Source organism: Melospiza melodia, unplaced genomic scaffold (assembly GCF_035770615.1).
Source record: "Melospiza melodia melodia isolate bMelMel2 unplaced genomic scaffold, bMelMel2.pri scaffold_48, whole genome shotgun sequence".
In the NCBI taxonomy this organism is placed as follows: domain Eukaryota; kingdom Metazoa; phylum Chordata; class Aves; order Passeriformes; family Passerellidae; genus Melospiza; species Melospiza melodia.
Window position 1 is genome coordinate 4076893 of NW_026948796.1, and position 19889 is coordinate 4096781.

Genomic DNA, 19889 nt, shown 5'->3' on the forward strand with positions numbered 1-19889 from the left:
GGGCCCAGACAGGTGGGGCACCTGGGGGATGCCGACAGCCTGCAGGGACAGAGGCGCAGGGCAGGGACACCGTGGGACAGCCTGGGCTGCACAGGGCACAGGGATGGGCAGCAGCTGCAAGACAGCCCTGGCAGAGCCAACTTGGGCAGCACTTTGGCCATGGCTGCTGGGCCTGGGCCTGAGGCCACGAGGGGACAAGTGACCCTTGCAGGGCTGGGGCCTCATTGCCTCCTTGTCCCTGCTCAGCAGCCTGGCAGGGGCCGCCCCATGCTCCTGCCCTTGGGATTGCACATCCCCACATGCCAGTGCCCATCCTGGGAAGAGCCCTGAGCAAGGAGGGAGGGACAGGATCTGCCTGGCCAGGGGCTGGGGCTCAGGCCTTGGCCCTTTGCATTCCTGAAACACATCCAGCTTTGCTCAGCACCAGAGACACCTTTCCCTTGCTTGTCCCCAGCTGCCATCACTTCCTCCAATGTTCTGTTCTTACTGGAAGCTGGCGACACTTTCTCAGTTGTGTCCCTGACAGAAATTTCTTCAAATACAAGAAACTTCAGGGTTTCAATAGAACTGAGTTCTTGAGGGTTTTGTGACATCAACGAGGGGGTGGTGACATCACAGAGCTGGCTGTGCCATCAGAGATTAGGGTGTGAGGCCATAGAGCAGATCCTGTCAACATAGAGGGTGGCTCTGTGGCATCAGAGAGTGGGTTGTGACATCACCTGGTGGCTGTGGAACATCATAGAGCTGGCTGTGATATCACAGAACAGATTGCGACATCACATGGGCAGTGTGACATCACAAAGATAGGTGTGTGACATCACAGGTGTAGTGTGACATCACAGAGATGATTGTGTGATATCACAGGGCCTATGTGACATCACAGAGGGCTGTGTGGCATCACAGGGGCTGTGTGACATCACAGGGGCAGTGTGATATCACAGGGGCTGGGTGAGGTCACTGAGGAGGTCACTCTGCCCCCCTCACAGCTCCCCCCAGAGCAGTCCAACCCTGCTCGTGCACAGTGGGGTCCCCTGTCCCCACGGGTGCCCCCGCCCCCGGCCCCGCAGCCTCCCCCAGAGGATGTTCCACGAGATCGACCCCAGAGCCTGACACGGGGACGGGGGGACGGGGCCCTGGGTGTGGCACAGGGGAAAAGGGACCCCCTGGCAGCGTCCCCGTGTCCCCCAGGGCCAGAGCCTGTGCCAGGGCTCCTTCACCCTGTTACAAACGAGGCCTTGAGAGTGCTGAAAAAATCCCCAGCAAGGGATCAGTAAAAACCAGATTTAATATTAAGGGACAGCAGCACAAAGTTCCTTGGCAAGAGTCACTCTGCTCCTGACTGGACACTTCAGGCACAGCAAGGAAACAAAGCAACAACAAAACCAAACCAAATCCAGGCAATCAAACCAGAAATTACCCGAGAACTGTCCCTGTGTGTCTGTGTGTGACACAAGGACAGTGAGGGCAGGGATAAAAGGAATACGGCCTGAAAGCTTAACAGAGCTCAAACTTAACAGGACTTAACTGATACCTTAACCTTAACTGATACTTTCAACTTCACAATTTAGCAAAAGAGTGGAGTGTAACAGCATTTAATCTAACTTAAACCTATGACTTTGCAATTTAACACAGGAATAACACTTTACAATATTTTGCTTAACAGATAACTTATATTAAAGGTAACAGCTTAGCAAAAGAACAACTCTTAGCAGCATTTATCTTCACTTAGGCCTTGTGACTTAACCTGACCTACAGGCCTGACTGACTCAGCTATCCAAGGCACTCAGACCCCTCCGAGAGCAGCATTTCTGCGACATTTCCCCAGCACAAGCACTCCTGTGTGCACACAAAGTGTCGGTGCAAGGCACCTGTGAGTAATTCCCCTGAGGGCAGGAAATGCTCACTGTGGATCCTTTGGCATCTCCCCAGTAGGTGAAGTGCTGAGCCTGGAGGAGTGGGGGTATCGGCCCAGGCTCTGTGGTTGTTGGGGATCCCTGAGTGCAGCAAACAGGAGAGTTCCCAGCTGGGAGAGGCCCCACTCAGAGGGAGTCACTGGCCCAGGAGAGCTCCAAGGGCTCCTTTTGGAGTGCTGTTTGCAGGGCCCCAAGAGAGGGGCTTCAGTCCCAGCAATGGTTCATCCTGGCCGTACTTGGCATCAACAGCTTTCTTTGGCAGTGTGAGAAATGGGATGTTGTGCCACTGAGGGAACAAGAACAGTTCCCAGGGCTGCTCCTACAGAAAGCAGGAGCTGGTTGGGCAGGAGCAGTGCCTGGAGCAGACAGTGTTTGTGATGAGCTGCAGAGGAGCTGAGCCCAGGGGCTGTTGGCCAAGGCCAAGCCCCAGGGAGCATTTGTCAGCTGGCAGGGCAGCCTGAAAAGGTGAGGGGGGAATGCAGGAGCACAGGGCCCATGGAACCAAGGGAGCATTGTGACACTGTGGGGCCCTGTGAGACCAAGGGAACATTGTGATACTGTGGGGCCTCATGGAACCATGGAGACCACGGTGACATTGCTGGGCCCCATAGAACCAAGGGAACAGTACTCACACTGTGTGACTCCATTGAATGCAGGGGTCATTGTGACACTGAGAGACCCCATCAAACCAAGGATCCATTGGCACACCGTGAGGCCTCATGGAACCAAGGGGCCATTGTGACACTGTGGGGCACCATGGCACTGAGAGCTCCATTGTGATACTGAGGGGACTCATGGGATCATTGAGACTCTTGTGATGCTATAAGGTACCATGGAATAAGCAAAGCATTGTGACACTGTGAGGCCTCATGGAACTAGAGAGACCATTGTGACCATGGGGATACCTACAGAACCAAGAGGAACATTGTGATACTGTGGGGCCTCGTGAAACCAAGAGGCCTTTGTGACATTTCAGGGCTCATGGAACAGAGGAGTCACATGACATTATGGGGCCTGGGGAGCCACGGAGACCATTGTGACACTTCAGGGCCTTATCAAATGTAGGGGCCACTGTGACACTGCTGGACCCCATACACCCAAGGGTCCATTGTGACACCGCAGGTCTTATCAAGGGACCACTGTGGGACCATTGTGACACTGCTGGACCCCATGGAATCAAGGCACTGTTGTGACACTGTTAGGCCCCATAGGTCTGGCTGGTTTGGCCTCCTTTTGACTTCCTGACTGATCCAACTGACCTTGGCATGTTGGGGGTCTCTTCTTATTAGCTGCTGAAACACTGGGGCTCCATGGTTTCCTTCCTATGGAAAAGAACTGTCCTTCTTAGCCAGGTGCCCATGGCCAGAATTGGGATTTCCACCTCCAACATTGCCTGTTGTGAAAGACTGGAGATTTTTGGCTGGAAAAATTTTGTGTGTTGGGAATGAAGGGACAGGTCCAGCCTTGCCCTGCCCTGTAACCCCAGCCCTGCTCTGCCCTGGAATCTCAATCCCCCCGGAGCCTCTATCCCAGCCCAGCAGTGTCTGCCAGTCCCTGGCACAGCACAGGCAATGCTCCACAGCCACCTCTGCAGCCCAAGCCCAGCTCTTGAGGGATCAAATGAGCCCAAGTCCCACCTGGGGGAAGGGCCCAGGAAGACCAAGGGATATTGAAGGCTGACCACAAGGCAAGCACACATCTTGACCCTCCCTCCTCTTGGAATTTCCATCTGAGCACTGCTGGAATTCAGGAGTTGGTAGTTCTGTGTGTTTGTTTGTGTGTATGCTTCTCTGTATCTTTTCTGTCTGTCTCTCTTTCTGTGTCTACTTCTCGTATATATGTCCTCTTCCAAATTTTGAGTGACTTAAAATTGAAAAGGCTTAGAGCTTATGAAGTTGAATAGCACAAGGTAATGCTTTGAGCTGTGTTTTTTGTTGATTTAATGTCATATTAAACATTTGCAAAAGTTTCTCTGATTTTCTAAAGTTGACAATAACGGTTGTTTTGCTCTGAACTTTTTAGAGTCTCTTGTTGCTATTTCTTCAGCACATAAAACTCAGAGGACACAAACAATAGAGTTTCCTTTTAAATGTCTCCTTGAGAGAGTTGTTTGGTGGGATGGGAGTCAGGGCTTGTCTGTCCTGCTTGGCACAGCCCAGGCAAGGCTTTCCGAGCCACATTCCACACTCCATTTCCCAGCTGGAACCGCTGCTGCCTCTGAGTTGTGCTGCCCCAGCCCCAGGGACGCTCTCCTTGTCTGCCCATTCCCCCACGGTCTCTGGGCAGGGATGGCCTCAGTGGGGGCTGCTGACATCCTCAGCAACTTGGAGGCTGCTGCTGAATTTTCCTGCTGCAGAGGCTTGTTCAGCCTTCAGCTCTTTAGTTCAGGAATTCAGTGTCCCAGGGTTCATTAACATTAGGAACACCTTAACAAGCCAAGCCTCTGGGGATAATTTGATTTCAGTTTTCAAATAATTTGTAGTTAAGTAAATCTCAGTAGTGTATTCAAAGTGAATACATGATATTTAAAAAGACAGAAAATACTTTTTAGGTCCTGGTAATTTGGTTTTCCTGTTAATTCATTTATGTGTGCAATCTCCAATTGACACTGAATCCAAGTACCTCCTCATGCAGTTGGAATAGATATGAAAATCAAGACCCTTCATGGCTGACAATCAATCAGATTCTGTCCCTACCCCCACCCCACCATTTCCCCCATCCAAGCCCTGGCACTCAGAGCAGCCTTGTGCAAATCTGAGCTCCTTCCAGCCCCGGCTGCACCTGCAGCTTTCAGCTCCTTGGCTCCAACTCCCACCAGCTTTCCTTGGAGAAGGAGCTGCCCAAGACACAGAGGGATGTTCATTTCTTGACAGCCAGCAAAGCCAAGGGAAGGTACAACTCCGTCACATGCAAAAGTCATTCCTCTGCTGGATATTAAATCCACTTTCCACAGCAGACAGTCTCAGATCAATGGAAAACACCTTCTGTGCCCAGCACAGATCCCAAGGTCCCCCTAAACCCTCCCTGCCCTGATTCTGCCCAGATTTGCTCTTTGCACACACAAGTCACAAGCTGAAGTCAGGAGCTCCCTCCATTGGCAGAGGGAGGAAAAGAGAGAAAGGGGATATAGAGCTCCTGTGCAGAGCCTGAGTCCAAGCACCCCTGCAGTGGGAACAGTTACTCATCAGGTTTGTGTCCTTTGGGTTCAGGGACTGGTGACACTCAGAGGCACAGAAACATTTCTTGCCAACAAACACAACAGGAATATTTGAAGAGTTTAATAACCATCACAGCTCTTCCCTCGGCTCCCTGTCGTGTCCCAGCAGCATTTCACATGTCCACACTCCCGAAGGGATTTCTATACAGAAACAGTTCAAGACAAAGACATAAAAAAAGGTAATTCTGAGATAGATATAACCAGAACGACATATTTAATTCATATTTATTTGAACTTCTTAAAGATTTGGCCACTCCTTGAGATTCAAAGCATGAAACCAGTCAGCTGAGAGGCACTTGAATGGCCAGAGAGCATATGGAAGAAGAAATGTGAGAGCAGCAGGAAGGACATGGATCCAGCTGGTCTAGTGAAGAGATGTAGTCAGACATGACTATTTCAACAGGAGAGGTAGAAACACCGGATGGAAAAGGGAGATTAAATAATAGAATGAGTATTGGTTATACAAGTAGAGAGGAAGATCAGTATTGCTTCTCCTGCCATCAGTATACTTCCAGGAAATTCCCGTTCCTGGTGGGAAAATATTGCTATTTCTTAAAAGTACTCAAATGACCCAGATAATAAAGATTCGCTTGTATATTATCAGATAAACACGTAATAAAACCTGTGCCCCTTTCCAGGCAGACATCAGTTGTGTGCCCATGAACAGGCAGTTCCACTTGTGCCTTGAGGTGCCCAGCTGGGATTGGATCTCTCTGAGAGCACCTGAGGGAGAGCAGAGCACCTTGCAAGCTGCAGGTCCCTGACAGCCCTACAGGGCTCCTGTCCCATCAACATCTGCTCTGCTCCAGCCTGAAACAGGGCCCAGCATGGTGCCGGGATCATCAGAGAGCTGAGGTGTGTGCTGGAATTCAATGCCCTCCCCATCCCGCAGCAGCCCTGCATTTCCCTCCTGCAGCCTTGGTCCACAGCACAGCCATGGAGGCTCTTTGGGCTCTGGACTGTTGCTGCAGCCCCCAAGGGCAGCTGAGCTCTGCCTTTGGCACAGTCAGGCCTGGCCAGCACAGGCCATGCTCAGCAATTGCTTGTGTGTGCCTGGCCTTGCTGTCAGCCCCGGCAGCGGCTGCGTGGCCCCTTTGTGGCCCTGTGCTGGCACAGCCATGGTGGCCCAGCCCCTGTGCAGGCCCAGCCCAGGCCAGGAGCATTGCGGCTGGGAACGGCCCCTGTGCCGTGGTGCCCACAGCAGCCTTGGGGCTCTGTGCCCCATGGCCTCCCTGCTGGGAAGCCTCTGCCAGCTCCTGCAGAGCCGCTGGCACCTGTGGGGCTGCACAGGCAGCACTGCCCTGGGCTCTGCCGGCCTCTGGGCCAGCAGAGAGGCAGCCAGGGCTGGCCATGGCTGGGAACAGGCCCTGAGCCCTGCAGGAGGATGGAGGTGGGCCACAGCCAAACTCAGCCCAGGCCAAAGCTGGGCTCAGCAGCCAGGGCTGCCAAGGCATGGGCACAGAGGCTGGCGCTGACAAATGTCCTGGGCCCCCTCCCTGCTCTGTCCATGCCACCCAGGGCACAGAGCAGCCTCCTCTCTCGGCCACTTGCCTGTTTGCAAATGCCTTGCACAGGCGCTGGCCCTGCCCCACAAGGTCTGGCCTGAGTCCTGCCCCTGCATGCTCAGCCAGGCTGAGATGGACACTGATGGTTTCTGGGCCAGGCTCTCGGAGCCCAGCCCAGCTCCCTGCAAGCTCTGCCAGCTGCCCTGAGCTCTGGGCAGCACCAAGAGCCTCACCCCAGCCCAGCTCAGCTGGCTCTGGCCCCACAGCTCTGCTCAGGCAAGGCTGCTCTGGCCACTGCCCCATGGCCTCAGCCCCTGGCAAGGGCACAGCAGCAGCTGCAGCTGCCACAGGACTCAGCCCCAGCCATGGGGGAAGGTGCTTGGCCAAGGCCAAAGGAGGCTCCCTGGCTGCCCTGCTCCTTTCTGTCTGAGGTGCTGAGAGCTCTGCAGCCCCTGCTGCCATCCCATCTGCCCAGGGCAGCACAAGAGCCCCGGCCTTGGGGCCATCAAGAGCTGTTCCTGCTCCAGGCCCAGGGCCCATGCCAGAGCTGGGGCAGCCACAAAGCTGTGCCCATTTCTGTCCATTGCTGCTCTGATGGGGATGGATCCTCAGACACTTGGAGGTTGCTGATGAACTTTATTACTCCAGATGTCTCTTCTTTCTTCAGCTGTTTCGTTCAGGAATTCAATGGAAAAGGCTCAGAATCAATAGTTCAAAAAAATCAAACAAGAAAAGCCAATGGGAATGATTGAAGCTTCAAATTCTTCTGTGAATAATTAGACAAATTTCAAAAGTGTATTCAAAGTGAATCTGCTATATTTAAAAAAAAAAAAAAGCAGAGGAAATAGTTTTGACAATTATTCTTTCCTGTTCATAGACTGCTATCAGCAATGTCCAGCTGATAGTGACCCCTAGTACTTTCTAATGCAGTCTGAACAGATATGAAGATAAAGACCTTTTATGGCTGACAATCAATAACACTTTGTCCCCACTCCCTCCCCATCATTTCCCTCATCCAACCCCTAGCCCTCCTATGGATCAGGAATGGTGTGGCCAGCAGGACCAGGGCAGTGATTCTTCCCCTGTGCTTATCACTGGTTGGGCAGCAACTTGAGTGCTGTGTCCAGTTTTGGGCCCTCAGTTTAGGAAGGACATGGAGGGGCTGCAGCGTGTCCAGAGAGAGCCAATAAGGCTGGTGAGGGGTCTGGAGCACAAGTGATGTGAGGAGCAGCTGAGGGAGCTGGGGTTGTTTATCCTGGAGAAGAGGAGGCTCAGGGGAGACCTCATCACTCTCTACAACCCCCTGACAGGAGGGTGCAGCCAGGTGGGGGTCAGACTCTTTTCCCAGGGAACAATGATAGGACAAGAGAACACAGCCTTCAGCTGCATGAGGGAATGTTTAGGCTGGACATTAGGAAATATTCTCCTCACAAAGAGTGATTGGGCACTGGAATGGGCTGTCCAGAGAGATGTGTGAGTCACTGTCCCTGGAAGTGTTTAAGGAAAGACTGGATGTGGCACTGAGTGCCATAGTCTGGGTGATAGGGTGGTGTTGGGTCCCAGGTTGGACTTGATGCTCTCTAAGGTCTTTCCCAGTATGGTTGGTTCTCTGATGATTGTGACACTGCAGGACCCTGGGGAAGCAAGAGGCCATTGGGACACTGCGGGGCCTGGTGGCACTAAGAGGATCGTGGTGACACTGTGTACGACATGGCAGCAAAGAGCCAAGGGGCCATTGTGACACTGTGGGGCTGGACGGAAGCAAGGAGTCCATAGTGACAGTCTTCATCCTGGAGGAGCCACAGAGGCCACTGTGACCCTGCAGGGACTTGTGGAACCAAGGGGCCATTGTGCCACTGCGGAACCAAGGAGACCCTTGGGAGAGCCTGGGGACAATGGAATCAAGGGGCCATTGCTCCATTGCAAGGACTCTGGGAGCTGAGGGAACAATTGTGACACTGTGGCACCCCATGTGTGAGAGTCTGTCCCAATTTTCCCTCATCTGCCTCACGATCGTCCTTGAGAGACCACTGAAGAGAAGATCCCCCGTCTATATCTGGCTCTGAAGGAGAAAAGTCACACGCCACAGGCTCCGAGATCTGAAAGCTCAGTGTTAAGCTATTGTTTTCACAAGTGTGTTTGCTGTATGCTAAGAAGAGGGCACCATGCCCCGTTTGCAACAATAGCAGCTTTGGAAGCTGTTCCACCTCTCGGCCTGGCTGGACTTCTCCTGAGTTCCAGGTGGTCTCCCACCAAAGACCCTCACCTGTTTTACAACCACCATGACAGACAGATGGAGATGTGAGAAGCTTTTCCATCAAGGACTGAGACATGAAACTCCTAAAAAGTCTCCTCTGCTCCTTCCAAGGACTGGGACTGAAACCCCCAGCCCGGGGGAGGTGTCTGGGGAGGCAGGCTGACCAAAGCGAGATGTTTGCCTGCAGATTGTGACCACTGGACCGAGAATACAATGGCTCTCATTTACTGCTGAGAACATAGACTACCTGTTAAATCTATCAAGCTCATTTACTGCTGAGAACATGGACTACCTGTTACATATTGTATCTGTTTCCCCCCCCCACAATTTTCAGTAATAAAAGCCTCTGAGTTAGCTAGAGCCTTTGAGATCTCCCCAGCGTAGCAGGCGGACCCTCGGCTGGACTGGACCAAAGGACTTCGTCTCTGCGTTGGTAGCTATATCCCCTCTCCCTCCCTCTCTCTCTCTCCCTCTCTCTTTCTCTCTCTTTTTCTCTCCCGTAATCCCTCTATTGCATTTTTGCTGTGGTTATTTCAATAAAACTGCATTTGATTTGATCATCACTGCAAACCCCCTTGTACCGTGTTGGTGTTTTGCACTCTGAGATCATTCCTATGAACCATCAGGTCATCTGTCCACTAGGACGGACACTGACATTAAATTGGCGTCACGGACAAGATTCCAGTAGACAGAGGGATTTGCAGGCAAATCCCATGCTAAATTGAGTGCTCTGTCTCCAGAATTGTCACAAAAGATCTCTCAGTGCAAAACAGGGGTAACTGTCACTGTCACTATTGTAGCTGATCTGATACTGGCACTGACACCAACACTGATATTGATCCTGATCCTGATACCGATGCTATTACTGTTGTATTTGAGTTGAATCTGAATCTGTTACTGTTATATTTGAATGAACCTGAACCTGTTACTGTTGTATTTGAGTTGAATTTGAACCTGTTACTGTTGTATTTGAGTACCTGGACTGTCTAAAAAGGAAGGGACAGACCTGAGGAAATTAAGCCGTACCTTTTAGACAGATATTGTCCCTTCACCTACACAGGGGAGTGAGGGGCAGCCCAGCGAAGGCTGAGTGGCTTTCCCCCTGTTCTAGGTTCTGGTCCCCTCACAAAGAAAACATTTGTGTGTGTGTGTGTTCATGTGAGTGCGTATCTGTACTGTCTGGGAAGGAAGAGACAAATTTGAAGCAACCTCACAGAGTCTCCCAGACTGATTCTGTCTCTTCAACTACCCAGGGAAGCAAGGGGACAGTGGAAAGGCTGTGTGATTTGTGTAACTTAAGTTAACTCCCTGGTGTAGCTTTGATCCCCTCACAAAATGACTAAAAACTTCAGTGCAAAAGGTAAAGCTGAATTTTATGCTCTGCTTGCTAAATACAATGCCACACCTTCTCCCGGGGGAGAAGAATGGGCAAGCTGCAATTGGTTTAACTTAGAAAATATTATTGATAGAATATTTTCTTTGCAACATGAATCAAAATTCAAACTGGGCACAAATAAAACCATCCTCTGCTCAGTCTTGGGAGCTTGTCTCACAGCAGACATCGAAACTTGCTTTAAGCAAAAAAAGTGAGGAAAATGCTGTCATTGACTCCCTCCAAAACCTTGTTGAACTTTTGCAAAAACAATTGGATGAGGAAAGAAATGTAAATAACTTGTTACGGACTGCTCTGAGAGAGGAACATGTTAAAAATTCACAGAACTCTGATTCCTCAAAAGAAACAGAGGAGAAAGAAACTCGTGACATTAATCAAAATTGTTCTCAAACATTATCAGCCCTGATGAAAAATTGCGGGAAGCACTGCTGTAACAACATAAAACCTCTAAGTAAAACAGAATGCAACTATATCAATAGTGAAAATCTTGACCTGCACATAACCACTAAAGAAATCCCTTACACTGCTACTGAATTAACAAAACTTACAAAACAGTACAGGCCTCTCCTCCAAAAATCTGAAACAGAACACATTTGTCAAGTGTCTCTCACTGGGGGAAACCAGATTCTTTTGTCAGAACAAGGAGCTGGTGAGTACTGGGGACATGGGGTGTTCCTAACAACAGGAGACAGATGCATCCCATGGTCCCTAACTCAGCACACAGCTCATTGGGCAGAGGGGCTCAACCCCTTGGAAAGGAGAGACCCTTTGGTTGGTACCCCCGACAAACTCCTGGAAAACGTTCACAAATCCGGCTGCCTGCAATTGATTCGTGAAAGTAAATTAATTCCTGATTTTGAGTCACCAATCCAATCACCTGTAAAGCCTGAAATTATGACCTCCTTAACTCAAGGGTTTCCAGGAACACTTAAACCTACAGCAATTTTCCTTCAGAAAGCCTTAGTAGCTATGTCTCCTATGGCAAGACCAGAGAAACTTCTTAGTAACCAGAATGACCCTTTTTTCCCCTTTATAACTTGCTGAGAAAAAGAATAAAATGGGATTGGACTTCTTCTCAGAAGGAAACATTGCAATTGCTGATTCTTGAAGTGACAGGTCATCAGGCACTGGACCCTATCCATCTTACAGACCCCTTTCAGGTGGAGTGGGGATTTGCCTCCTCACAGCCTTCAGTACACATTTGTCGGAGGGGTTCTGAGGATCTGACAAAGTCTGTTGGTTTTTATTCCCGTGGTTTCAAAGATGCTGAGAAAAGGTACACTACCTGGGAAGGGGGGTTGTTTGTGGTTAGCTTGGCTCCCAGGGAGATGGAGGAGAACTGGGCAATCCAAGAAACTGGGAGCTTGGGTAACAGCCAAAATAAACCTGCCACTGTGACTAAAGCAACCCCTCCTCTCTCCCCCGCTTCTGCTAACAGAGAGGAACAACACAATGCCCAGGCTGGGGAACTGTTAACTGTTTGGTGTATTTTCCAAAGCGAGGGACAGAATTGCTTTCTTGTCTGTATTAACACCAAGTCCTATGCTATGTTTATACTTGGGTTGCTCCAGGCTGATGCTTTTAGAAGAACTACAAGTGATAATACTGTTAAAGCAATGCAAGGATGGTTTGGGATTTTCCTAAACCCACAGGAAATTCAGTCTGACATTGTTTCTCACTCTACTGTCAAAAGTGTGCAGGATTGGGCAGAAGGTGAAAAGATTGAATGGACTTCTCACACCTCTTACTATAGATGGGGGGTAAATGAGTGTTCCAAAATCACTGCTTTTTGCCCAACAGCTCCAAGCATAATTCCCTCACTACAGGGACCAGATGATTTCAAGAACTCAGCACATTACCCTGGACAACCTGTTTTTGGTGGACCCTCTGCTGCTGTAGGGGAAGTACCACTGCTGTTCAAAACCTCTCAGACAATTCCATTGTTTTAACTTTTTCTGCCTCTTCATGGCAGTCTGTTGTGTTTACTTTTTCAGAAGAACTCCGAGGGACATGAAGACCTGATAAACCATGATAACACTAGTGATGGACAACAGAAATAATGTTTTCCCTTCCCTTTACGGTAACACCAGGTGATGATATTATAAATAACATGTAAATTACTTGAACTTGAATCAATTGGCTGCCACAATTACAGATTTGATCAAATTACAGCAACCACTGCAGTAATTCTTACTGGCTTTTGTGAACACACCAGTGGTTGCTATCAAATATATTACCAAATTGGGAGAAGGTAAATCTAAATGATCACAAATTGATAATTGATGCACTTTGTGCTACACAAAACAATGTTTCTTTGGCTCTCAGCTGTATCCAGACACAATTGTAGATGCAGACAGTTTTTGTTTCAATTATAAGAGAAGGTGAAGAAGGCACTTTTCCCACTCAAATTTAGAAAATAATTTGGGACAGTGCCACTGACTTTGAAAGAGAATTCCAATCCTGGTGAAACCTACTGAATTTTTACCTGTGACCCCATTTTAAATACAGCCACAGTTTTTGTGTTAACCATATGCAATACCTTAGTGCATTTAATTTTCCCTGTTATAGCATTAGAACTGAATTACGACTGAGCCATTCTCTATCTTTCTGAACGTAGGGAATAGGCCCGTCAAATTAATAAGAAATGGCAAACTGGTAATTTGGAATCTTGTATTGCCTGAGAACAATAAGAGTTCATCTGTGAAAGCAATCCAATCATAGCTCAAGACATTTGTTAAGACATAGAGCAAAATATCTGTCACTTTGAGATTTGTCCTAATGAGACTTCTGAAACAGTTCTTATATACTTAGACAGTAGATGTGCATGTTTTAGAATTATTTGTGATTTTGTCCTCATATAAAATGTTATAGTAGATACTAAAAATCATTCAAATTTTTGTGCTTGTAACTTTACTAAGATTTCAGGATGTGATTTTTTCTTGTGAAGCTCCAGTCACTTCTCACTACCTATGGCAATCTAACTACACACTGATTCACAAACTGATGCCTACTCCTATTGAGCTGAATCTCACTTTGGTAAGACAGCTGCTGCTCCATCAGAACTTGGTTGAAATCCTGGAGAAGATCAAGGAAAGTGGACAGGAGACCCTGGTGACTGTTCATCATACCATGAGACAGATACATCGTGTCATGCAAAGAGTGAAGAAAGATGCTGAGCACAGGTGGTAGGATACTCTTTTTGGGTGGTCTCCTACTGTTACGAGTGTCCTAACAGTGTGTGTCATCCCACTGTTATCCTTTTAATCCTTTTGATTTTAATTCTGTTTGGTTTTATTTTTCTCAGCAATCCTAGTAGTTACGAATTAGAAGACGGTGAAACAGCTGACAAGATTGATATCTATAGTTGCTGCACACAATTTGGCTGATGTCCCCTGCACCGTGGAAATCCACAAGACATTTGATACAAAGCAATTATGAATTAAGCATATGTGTGTTAGAGTAATCCAGATTTTCTTTTATGATTTTGTGAAAATTGCTTTTGATTTTTAGTGAATTGTTTTAGAAAATTATTTGAAGGTTAATGCTTATATGGTGATTTTTTTATTGCTTTGCTTTTGATTATTTGTGATTGTTTTAACCATTTCTTTGAAATTGTTATAAAAAGAATATTGTTTTAATTAATTAATCCTTTGTGAAAATTGTTATGATAATCAATATTAATTATGTTTGTTGATTGTCTCCCTTTTCCCCCTTCTTTTTCCTATCCTTTCTTTTCCTCCTTTTCTCTTTTCTCTCTGACATACTGTCTCTGCTTTTCCGGGTATACTACCAACGTACGGCAAGACTGATCAGCGACATTCTAGAGCTCTGCTGATGAAGATCCCTTCAAGACAATCGTGAGTCACGGGGTCGTGTGAGAGTCTGTCAGAATTTTCCCTCATCTGCCTCACGATCGTCCTTGAGAGACCACTGAAGAGAAGACCCCCCCCCCGTCTATATCTGGCTCTGAAGGAGAAAAGTCACACACCACGGGCTCCGAGATCTGAAAGCTCAGTGTTAAGCTATTGTTTTCACAAGTGTGTTTGCTGTATGCTAAGAAGACGGCACTGTGCCCCGTTTGCAACAATAGCAGCTTTGGAAGCTGTCCCACCTCTCGGCCTAGCTGGACTTCTCCTGAGTTTTGGGTGGACCTTCGCCTGTTTTACAACCACCGTGACAGACAGACGGAGATGTGAGAAGCTTCTCCACCAAGGACTGAGACATGAAACTCCTAAAAGGCCCCTCTGCTCCTTCCAAGAACTGGGACTGAAACCCCCAGCCCGGGGAGGTGTGTGGGGGAGGCAAGCTGACCGAAACAAGATGTTTGCCTACAGATTTTGACCACTGGCGCAAGAAAACAATGTCTCTCATTTACTGCTGAGAACATAGACTACCTGTTACATCTGTTCCCTATTGTATCTGTTTCCCCCCCCTCGCAATTTTCAGTAATAAAAACCTCTGAGTTTGCTAGAGCCTTTGAGATCTCCCCAGCGTAGCAGGTGGACCTCGACTGGACTGGACCAAAGGACCCAAAGACTTTGTCTCTGCCTTGGTAGCTATATCTCCGATCTCTCTCTCTCTCTCTCTTTCTCTCTTTCTTTCTCTATCTTTTTCTCTCCCTTAATCCCTCTATCACATTTTTGCTGTGATTATTTTAATAAAATTGCATTTGTTTTGATTATCACTGCAAACCCCCTTGTACTGTGTTGGTTTTTGCACCCTGAGATCATTCCTACGAACCATCAGGGTATCTGTCCACTAGGACGGATCCTGACACTCCCCCAGAGAAGAAGCTGAGGATGGAGACCAGAGAGGACAAATGCCCACAGCAGAACCTTGTGGAAGAGGCTGTTTTGAGTGACTCCACAGTGCAGAATTCCACTGGGGAGGAAAATCCCCAGAAATCCCCTATGAGGATGGGCTCCAAAGCCAGCCCAGGGTGCTCCGAGGAGGAAAGACCCACCCTGTGCCAAGAAGGTGGACAGAGCTTCAGCCAGAGCTCAGAGCTGGTTGCCCCGGAGCAGCTTCATGATGGGGAGAAGCCCTACAAGTGCTTGGAGTTTGGGAAGAGCTTCGGGAAGAGATTCAACCTGATCAGCCACCAGAGGATCCACACTGGGGAACAGCCCTACGAGTGCTTGGAATGTGGGATGAGTTTCAGCCACAGGTCCGATCTGGTCGTCCACCACAGGTTCCACACCAGGGAGAGGCCCTACGAGTGTCCCCAGTGTCAGAAGAGGTTTCACACCAGCACCCACCTCCTTGTACATAAACGAATTCACACAGAGGAGAGGCCCTTCTGCTGCCCCAACTGCGGGATGGGCTTCAGGCACACCTCCACCCTCGTCACCCACCAGCACATCCACACGGCTCCGCCTGGCCCGAGCCCGGCCCCGGACCCGACGCAGGGTCCAGTCCCGACCACGGCCCCGACTTCTCCCGGGGCCCGCGGAGCACACACGCGGCGCGGCCGCTCCCGCCGCCTCCGCAGCGGCTTCCCCGGCCTGAGCTCCGCCTCTCGGAAGCGCGGCCGCCGGCCCCGAGCCGCCGGGGCCCGGGGCGGGTGGGGATGCCGGGCCCGGGGCGGGTGAGGGGCGCTCGGGGGCCGTTTCTGGCCCCGGGCCGAGCGCTGACAGCCGCGTCCCGCCCGCAGGGAAGGCGCAGGAAGCCCTGCAGGAGCGGTACCGGCTGGGATCGCTGCTGGGACGCGGCGGCTTCGGCAGCGTCTTCGCAGCCACGCGGCTCTCGGACGGCGCCCCGGTGAGCGGCGGGGCCGGCGGCGGGCGCAGGCGGAGGGGGCGGAGGAGGAGGGAGGAGGAGGAGAAGGTCGGGGCGCGGAGGGACGGGCGGCGAGCTCAGCCCGCTGCTCTCCCTCGCTCGCAGGTGGCCATCAAACGCGTGCCGAGGGATCGCATCCGGCACAGGGGCGAGCTGGTGAGTGAGAGGAGCCAGTGGCAGCAGCCGGGCCGTGCCGGGCCCCGGCTCCTCGCCGCCCGGCATGGTGGGAGCCGCCGTGAGCCCTGCGGGGAGAGCGGGCGTGGGTTGAGCGGGGCATGCAGAGCATCCCGGGCTGGCTGAGGGCTCCCAGAGCCCCGGCACGGCCTCGGCCCCACTGACGGCGTCGTGCTCCTCCCGCAGCCCGACGGCACCAGCGCACCCCTGGAGATCGTGCTGCTGGCCAAGGTGTCCTGTGGCTGAGGCGGTGTCATTCAGCTCCTGGAGTGGCTTGAGCTCCCCGACAGCTTTCTGCTGGTGCTGGAGCGTCCGGAGCGGTGCCAGGAGCTCTCGGGTTTCCTGGCGGAGCGGGGGTTCCTGCCGGAGGAGGCGCGGGGGCTGTTCCGCCAGGTGCTGGAGGCCGTGCGGCACTGCACCAGCTGCGGGGTCCTACACCGTGACATTAAGCCCGAGAATGTCCTGCTCGACCTGGCCAGCGGGCAGCTGAAACTCATCGACTTTGGCTGTGGCGCCTTCCTCCAAGACACAGCCTACACCCAATTTGCAGGTGAGCCCTCGCAGGGGGTGCTCCTGGGCATCTCGTGGCCCAGCCTGGGTGCAGCACTGGGGCTTCCCCCTATTGCAGCCGGGATGGGATTGATGCTAGAGCTGAGTTGATTTGGGTGAGGTGTGAGGGCGGCCAGCTCCCAGCCCTGCTGACAGCCTTCAGCACCCACTGTGCCCTGGGCTGAGGCTGGAGCTGGGGCAGCCAGCATGACACAAACCCCCATGGGGGCAGCAGAGAGGGGGGTCTGACCCCATTCCCCGAATGGTTTGGTGTGCAGGCGAGGAAGGGCTGGACTGCTCCGCTCTCCTTGTTCACCTTGGCTTATTAACATTTTTGGGGGCCATGCAGGTGGGGAGGAGAGTGGGTTTTCTCCACTACTGGGTGGGTTTTTCCTTTGTGTGTCATGGTTGGGCTTTCCCAGGGATTGTGCTGCCCTCTTCCAATCCAGTGGCTTCTTTTCCAGCCACGAGTTTGTGCACAAGTCCCAAGTGCTGGTGAGAGGGCAGCGCTCACCCCGTGTGCCTCTGGGGCAGCCCCCACATGCCCAGGGATGCTGGAGCCAGGTTCTGGGAGCAGCAGCATCCCCCTGCTGAGCTGTGTCTGTGTTCCACAGGAACCCTGTCCTACAGCCCACCAGAGTGGATCCAGCACCAACGCTACCACGGCGAGGCAGCCATGATCTGGTCCCTGCGCCTCCTGCTGTGCCACCTGATCATGGGGAAGCACCCGTTCAGGAGGCGCCAGGAGATCATCCGGGGGCGAATCTTGTTCCCACGATGGCTCTCTCGAGGTGGATCCTCATCTCTGGGCACAGGGGGAATACCAGTGCTGGGAGACAGCAGCAGGCTCATGGGCAAACCACTCTGGCAGCTGCTGAGCAGGCACATGTCCTGCTCTCCTGCTGTCCTCCAAACAGAGCATCCATGGGGAAGTTTAGGCCCAGCTCTGGTCACACCCAGCATGACCTGGGCATGGGAACAGGAGGGCAACTTCTCCAACTGACTGGTGATTTCTGGTTTCTCTCCCCAGAGTGCCAAGATGTTATTAAGAGGTGTTTGTCCATGCAACCCTCAGACAGGCCATCCTTAGAAGAGCTTTTCTGTCATCCTTGGGTGAAGGGTGTTTCCCTGCCCTAGAAGACTGAAGAAATCCACGTGCACAGTTGGATCCAGGGACCTAGCAGGTACCAGCTCCACACATCTCTTGGCAATCAGTGGCAAAGCAAACCAGGCTGGTTTTGTCCTGCCTGTAGCTCTGAGCAGGGGTCAGCAGAAGGGAACATGCAGCTCTTGGGCTGGAGCTGAGCTGGAGACCCGGTGTGACAAGCACTGGTGGCCACCATCCCCCTGGTTTTGTTTGTATTGTTCATGGATGGCTGGGGCCCTAGGCAGAGCCCTGACAGCCTGGTCTGACCCGGAGCCCCTGGAGAAGCAAATGGGGCTGGTGCTGGAGACACCAAGGACAACCTCAAGTATGATAATCTCTTCCTTGGCCTGGCCAGCTGAAGATGATGGACTTGGCTTCTGGCACCTTCTTCAAAGCCAGGCTCCGGGTCCAATTTGCAGGTGAGTCTACAGGCAGGGGGTTGCTCCCAGATCTGGGCATGGCACAGCTGGGCACCAAAGGTTCCCCCTTTGCTGGGGCAGACGCAATGAATTCTTCAGTAAGCTGCCCAGCTGCTTTTTGGCTCTGGGCAGCTGCTGAGGGCTGGATGTGCCCTGGCTGGCTGCAGGCTTGGCACATGTCCTGCCCTCCTGCTCTGCTGCCAAAGGCAGCAGGGATGGGCAGCTCTGGGCACCGTTCTGGGCACAGCCAACATGTCCTGGGCATTGCAGGCCTTGGCACAAGGGCACAGGAGCCCTCAGCTGACGGGCAGTTTCTGCTTTCTCCCCTTGCAGCCGGGCTCTGCGGGTGCTGAGGCTGCTCTGGGCTCTGCCAGGGCTCTGCTGGGCTCAGCCCTGGGCCCAGCTGGGCTTGCTCTACCCTCACATTGCTCTGACAGCTCTGCATCAGACAAGCCCGTTGTGAGCACAGTGCCTGAGCTTTCTGCTTTGGCAGGTGAGTGAGACTCTGCTGCAGGCCCAGAGATTGCAGCTGGGGACACACATCCAACTGGCACGGACCCAAACTCTCCACAGTCCCGGCTGAACGCCTGGATCTGTACAGGGTGTTTTGTGTGTCCCATTCTTCCTTCTTGATTGGCTGGAATTGTGCAATTGCACTTTCTTGCTCCTCTAGCAGTGCCACGAGTGGGCCAAAGCTGGCGAGTGGGCCGTGCTCCTGAGGCAGTGCAATCTGGAGCTGGTGGATGGAGAATTGCCCTTCTGCACTTCCACACCAGAGCAAAAAGCTGTAAGTGGAACTTTGTGTCTCTAAGAAATCCCTGACAGTTTCAAAAGGAATGTGCAGCTCATTCAAAGGCTGAGAAGGAAGATCATCTTGGAAAGGATTTGGGCTTCGACACAGTTTCCATTCCCAGTCCTGCTTGGAGCTGGAATGGCACAAAGTAATTTCCTCTTGCCTCGACCACAATTTAAAATAACAGTATTGTAAACAATCCCCAAAAACTTTTTATAAAGATTGCTGAGGTCAGTAAGATGGATCCATGCCATCAGCACATTTACAAAGTAAATAACTGAGTTCTCTTTCAAAAGATCAGTTGCCTCATAATTCAAAGTTAGAGATGATTTTTCACTGCACACTTGGGGGTTTTTTTATCTTTCACATTTTATATAGTTTTTGATTACTTTTTCCTTTTTTTTCCTTTCAATAGAAAACATGTCCTACAAAAAGAATGTCCTTTGCTCCTGGTTCCTGTGTGGAGCAGCTCCCTTCCTGCTGGCTGAGCTGCTCAGGCAGAGCCCGGCAGCTCCTGGCCCTGCAGGGCTGAGGCTTTTCCCTGTTGCTGGGCACAGACTGATGGAGCAGCATTGCTGAACACGGGCACACAGAGGGAGCAGCAGCAGCTGCCTTTGGCCACCTGAGGCTCCAAGGCCCAAACTCTGAGCAGCCAGGGCTGAAAGAGACTGGTGGGATCTGATCCCTGACTCTGGGCCAGGGCTGCACAAATGACCCCACAGCAGCAGCAGCAGCAGCAGCAGA

General features: G+C 51.4%; 1 pseudogene; it reads left to right on the forward strand.

Moving 5' to 3' along the window:
- LOC134413699 (serine/threonine-protein kinase pim-1-like) overlaps positions 1-17923 on the forward strand; it is a 160777-nt pseudogene extending 142854 nt beyond the window's left edge.
- Positions 17924-19889: the final 1966 nt, after the last annotated feature.